Genomic DNA, 6,376 nt, shown 5'->3' with positions numbered 1-6,376 from the left:
ACTATGAAAGCAACTCCATTTTTCCTCACCTTTTCATCTCCAGAATAATATATCATATGATCATCTGACTCGAAATGCCCAATGCCAATCCATCTCATCTCTCCAATGCCTAGTATGTCAATATTTATGCGTTCCATTTCTTTCTTAACAATTTCTAATATTATTATTATAATAATATCAGATGGATCTTTGCTAAAAGCAAAAAGTGCCAGAGGAATGTCTATCTTTGTTTCATTGACTATGCAAAAACATTTAACTCTGTAGATCACAACAAACTGTAGCTGACTCTGAGAAGAATGGCAATCCTAGTACACTTAATTATGCTTATGCAAAACCTATACATGGACCAGGAGGCAGTCATCAGAACAGAGCAAGGAAATACTGCATGGTTCAAAATTGCGAAGAGTGTGCCCCAATGATGTGTCCTATCTCCACATCTTTTCAATCTGTATCTGGAACAGATTATCTGGGAGGCTGAGCTCCTTGAAGAGAAGTGTGTCATCAAGATTGGTGGTAGACTTATCAACAATCTGCGTTATGAAGATGACACAGCCTTCCTTGCTGAAACTGAGGAGGCCCTTAAGCACTTGCTGCAGAGGGTCAAGGACTGCAGTCGTCAATATGGATTGAAACTTAACATCAAGAAAACAAAGAGTATCACCCCTGGGCAGATTGGCAGCATCATGATAGATGGAGATAAGATTTAGATTGTTGACAGCTTCAGTTTGCTTGGCTCCATAATCAACACTCTTGGTATCAGCGGCCAGGGAATGAAAAGACAAATAGCCTTGGGAAAGTCTGCTGTCACAGACCTCTTCAAATTACTGAAGAGCAATGATGTCAGACTGGAGACTAAAGTGCTCCCGATACAGTCCATGGTCTTTTCAATTACGTGCTACACATCAGAAACTTGGATAATGACTAGGGATTATAGGAGACTTGATGTCTTTGAGCTGTGGTGCTAAGAGTATTGAATATACCATGGACTGCTAGGAGAACAAACAAATTTGTCCTGGAGAGAGTGAAACAAGACTGCTCCTTGGATACAAGCATTCTGAGGCTTCGTATGACATACTTTGGACATGTCATAAGGCAGGATCAGTCCTTGGAGAGGGACATCATGCTTAGGAGGGTAGAGGGACAGTGCAGGATAAGACCGTCCATGAGATGGATTGATTCACTGACTGGGGTTACAGGGATTATTGTGTCAAAGGCAATAAGATTGGCACAGGATAGAGTAGGTTTTAGGGTTGTTGTACATAGGGTTGCTATGAGTTGCAAGCAACTTGACTGTGCATAATGACAACAATGTCTATTTCTTTGGATATAACAAGTTTTGTAAATTAGAGTTTCTTGTTATGTTAATGAGGTCATATAAGTGTGTGGCATAAAAAATTAAGTGTATGGCATGTCTTAAACATAATTATTTTTGTTTAGTAATATAAGAAGCAGTCTAAAACAAGCATAAGTCTGGGAAAGAGATTTTATATGGAGATGACCAAAGAATTGAGGGCCACCGGGATGACAGAAGTTGACTTTCTTCCAGAGAAAACAGAGAAAGAGACTTTTCCTAGAGGCTTGTGCCCTATTAACCTGTGAGAAAACAGATTTCTGACCATTAAGCCACTCACTTTTGGTATTTCTGTAATGTGAGCATGAAGAAACTAAGATGCCTGGTTTCTATGTGCTGTTTATTTTCTCACACCTCCAAGGCCGTTCATGTATCAGAATGACTGACAGGTCTGCTCCAGTGTACCAGAAGGTCACCTCAGAGAGCCTTCAGGTAGAAAGTGATAGGTGGATGGTACAGCTGAGAAGAGATGGCATAAAGCTATACTTGTGCTAAGGTCATTGCTGAGCAGTAGCTGCAGTAAAAACTGTTCAGTTGATGCACTGCAATCCCGAAGGCAGGCAGTTCGAATCTACCATATGCTGTGCTGGAGAAGGAGGAACAATCTCCTCCTGTGCCAGTCGATCTGATTCTACAGTACACACACACACACACACACAAGTTGAGTTGAAAAGACACACAAAAAAGGGCATAAGAAGTATCCAACACATTTAGCACTTGGGTTCCATCAAAGTTACAAAAGGGAAAACAGTTGTAAGTTCTTAGCACAGATACAGACTTTAATCCATTCTTCTAATTCTAGGAGAAGACTCATTTTTCGTAGGTCTTTCTAGGAGAAAATCATGGCAGAAATTGCCCAGAAAATGTTAAAAATTGTACTTGTATATAAGACTGCTTGTTTTGTGTATAAGATGCTTGATTTTTTTCCCCCTTGAGTTTTCAATTTAAAAAAAAAACCAAAACAAAACCCGCTTCATTCTATAAATTCATTCTCTGCTGAAGTTGTGACATGAAAAATCATGGAAAGATTGTGCTGCGTATGTTGTTATTGTTAGGTTCCACCAAGTTGAAGACAATTCATAGACACTCGATAAACAAAAGATCTAAACTCTGTTCTATCTGTGCCATCCTCACACTTCCTGACATACAAGAGCTCATTGCAACATCACCGTGTCAATCTACCTGGATGGGAGTCTTCCCCACCATCTCCAACCCTTCACTCATCCCAGTGTTAATGTCTTTCTTCAAGGAATAGACCCTCCTAGCAACATGTCCAACGTGTATGAGGTGATGTCTCATCATTCTTGCCTCCAAAGAGCCCTCTAGCTGCACCCGTTCCAAGACATATCTATTTGTTCTCTTGACCATCCATGGGATATTCAGTGCTCTTCTCCAATACCACAGCTCAAAGGTGTTAATTCTTTTTCTGTCACTATTGTTCTCAGATACATAGCAAATAACAACAAAAAAAACAAACAAACAAAAAACCAACCAACCAACCAAACAAAAAAAGACTATGGCCTGAATCAGACACATATTAGTCCTCAAGCTGACATTATTATGCCTTAATAATTTGGAGAGGTTCCTGTACTGCATCTCCTATTTCCTGACTGCTGGTACCACAGTTCTTAATTGTGGTTCTAAATAGGATGAAGTTGGTGACAATTTCAATCTCCTCTCTATGCATCATGATTTTGCCTGTTGGTCCAGAATTGGTAAGAATGTTTTCTTAACATTGAGAAGCAATACATACCGAAGGCTGCATTCCTTGATATTTTGTAATGTGCTCCAAGTTCTCCTCACTTTCAGAAAGCAAGGTATTGAACTTTGTATTTACAATGATTTATTCTTTGCACATACCTTTATTTTTTTGCTTTTTAATTAATTTTAATGAAAGTTTACAAAGACTTTGGATTGTCATTCATTCATTTTTGCACGTTTCTCCCTGCCTAACCTCCCCCGTAGTTCGTTTTTCTCTTTGAAAAGTAAAAGAAAAATTTTTTTCATTGTTATACAATCTCTCCTCCCAAGTCCACTCCACTATACAACCTTTGTTTTGGACTCCTGTCATGACAATACCTAACCATATATTCCTTTTAAACAGTTCTCTCTCATCTGTTTCAGTGCCACGTACCTTTATTAAAAGATAATCACTTTACACATTGATCTCACCTGGTGGGCTGCATAGGAATCAGATTGACCACATTTGTTCAAGAAACTTTTGAATGAACTCAGTATCAGCAATCAAAACCAAGCCAGGGTGGACTGTGAGTCAGATCATCAATTACTCATATGCAAGTTCTAACTGAGGCTGATGAAAATTTATATAAGTCCACAGAAACCAAGATACGATCTTGATCTTGAATCATTTCCATCTGAATTTCAAGATTATCTTAAGAATAGATTTGAGGCATTGAACACCAATGATCAAAGACCAGATGAGTTGTGGGACTATATAAAGGATATCATCCATGAAAAAAAGTAAAGGTAATTAGAAAAATAGAGGAAAAAGAGAACAATCTAAATGGATGTCAGAAGAGACTTTAAAGAGTGCACTGGAGTGTTGAGAACTCAAAACAAAAGGAAAACATGTTGAAGTAAAGAGCTGAATAGAAGATTTCTAAGAGCAGCTTGGGAGGACAAAGCAAAGTAAGTGTTATGTATAGAATCCTAGAATCTTAAGAATGGTTGTAAGAAGCATAAAAAAATTAAAAAGAAATAATGCTTTAGTCATTTTTTTGAGAAAAAATTATTCAAGAATCTCGCCCTGCAGTAGGATGCTGTTGAAAAAATTTAGAGAAGTTGAATTGGTGCAAAAAGCTGTCTTTCTGCTCCAGAAGATTGATTGACCACAAAGGTTAATCTTGGATGAAGTCTTTACAAAACACAATATCAATCTTTGGCAATTGATAGACGTAGGATGGCTCTTATAAATGTGTCTTTCCACATTCTATTGATTTTGTGTACTACTGGTACCGGCCCTGCTTCCCTCATCCAAATTCACAGTTCTTTAAAATATGCCTTGGAAAAATCTCTTGAAAGCTTCTGATAATCAGCTATGCCTAATGGCATGAATACCAAATACTAGAATATTAACTCCTAGGAGGCGAAGCATTTTCCTCTCAAGAAACATTTGAGCTTTCTCTTTTTTTAAGGATGAATGGATACTTTTCTCAAATGGTGCTGCCTTGCACATTAACAAACTTGTATTTTAACAACATTGAGCCTATGAGCATTAGCAGACACACACAACCAGGGCAAATGCTGTAGGTTTCAAAGGCATCTCATCTTAGGTATTTTACAAATGACAAAATTTTAGTAATCTCTTGTGCTCATAATAAAAAAAAAATCTAATTTTCTGAGGTCTCTGGGGAAATAACTTGCTACTTATGTTCTGAACATGTGGCCTTTCTGAGAGTATCTAAGCTTGGCATTTTTGCCTCTGGCATGTCTAAAGTAATCTGAGGGTGTTCAGAGGTTTCCTATATTTTATAAAAAGGGTGAGAGAAATACGCTACCTCACATGATAATGAGCACACATCCCAGCAGTGTCCACGTTATTTCAGTGCTGGCCTAGGGTTTTACTTTGAACATTAAAATAGCAATTGGTTCAGTCAAAGGATGTTATTAGAAGGTTTTGTTATGACTGTTACATACAGTGCTTAAGGCACTATTTCTCAGCCGTATTGACATTTCAAGCTAGGTAATTTTTTGTTTTTGTTGTAGGGGATTACATAAATAATTAATTTTAGTAGGATCAGCACAAAGCTCGTTTCTGAGGCAGTGGTTAAACACGCCCTAAATGTCCAACTTTTCCAAACTGCTGTACAATTCCATCACCTCTAAAATCAACCGTTCGTCCTTCTCTCAGTACTTTTTCTCCTGCCTTTTGGTTCTATAGTTCGTAGCAGTATCTTGCAGAATTCACAGACCTTCCAGGAAATGACTCACACGATTATAGAAGCTGGGAAGTTCAAAACCTTTCGTTGAATGTCAAGTGTAGGTTTCTCTTTTTTAATTTTCTCCTAGATTATTTAAAAAATTCAAATACAAATTTGAAAAAATTCTTTCCATTTCCCTCACACACTCCCACCCATCAAATTGTACAACCCTATGATTAACCTCCCCTTCCCCCTTTACTCCCATATCGCACTGCTTCCAGCCTCTCCCACCCCTCTTGGATACTTATACTCATTCTACAATAATGGTTTTATACAATATTTATCCTTATGGGACTGAGTTAGTTTACTCAGCCTAATGCTCTCCAGTCCCTCCAAAGTTAGGTAATGATTTATAAAAACATTGCTCCTGCATGCTGCATACTGTTCCATTGTGTGACTGTACCATAATTTCTCAATCTATTAGTTTGTGGTTGGACATTTGAACTGTTTCCATGTTCTTGCAATGGATAATGCTGCTATGAAAACTGGTGTACAAACCTCAGTTTGTGCCTCAGTTCTCAAATTCACAGGGTATATTCCAAGTAGTGGAATCACTGGGTCATATCTCTTAACTCAAAAAGTTGCAGTGACAGACAAACTCAAATTAGCAGGTCAGGGTACATGCTGTTACTTCAATAGGTGCTATTAAGTCAGATCCAACCATAGGTTGCTCACTGTAGGCGACTGAGGACCCTCAAATCTGCAGGTTTGACTGCCAACTATTAGTTTAAAGCCCAAGAATGGCAGGTCAGAAGATAATGAGAGAATTATGAGCAAGAGAGGAACATTACCAGAGCATTCATATATATTTGTTTTAGATTGTACTCTCAAGGAAACTTCCCTTACTTCAGCAAGATGTTGCAAGTGTGTTAAGGGTGATGACCAGACCAAAGCAAGGTGGTGACTCAAGATATGTTGTTGTTGTTGTTATGTGCCATCGAGATATGTTGTTGTTATGTGCCGTCGAGTCTCCTGCGACTCATAGCGACCCTATGGACAATAGCCCTAAACTCCGCTCTGTCCTGTGCCAATCGCACTGTCTCCAACACTCCCATCCCAATTATCCCAGTCACTGAATCAATCC

Source organism: Elephantulus edwardii, unplaced genomic scaffold (genome assembly GCF_000299155.1).
Source record: "Elephantulus edwardii isolate Elephantulus edwardi_28Jun2011 unplaced genomic scaffold, EleEdw1.0 scaffold00180, whole genome shotgun sequence".
In the NCBI taxonomy this organism is placed as follows: Eukaryota; Metazoa; Chordata; class Mammalia; order Macroscelidea; family Macroscelididae; genus Elephantulus; species Elephantulus edwardii.
This window is presented reverse-complemented; position numbering follows the sequence as displayed.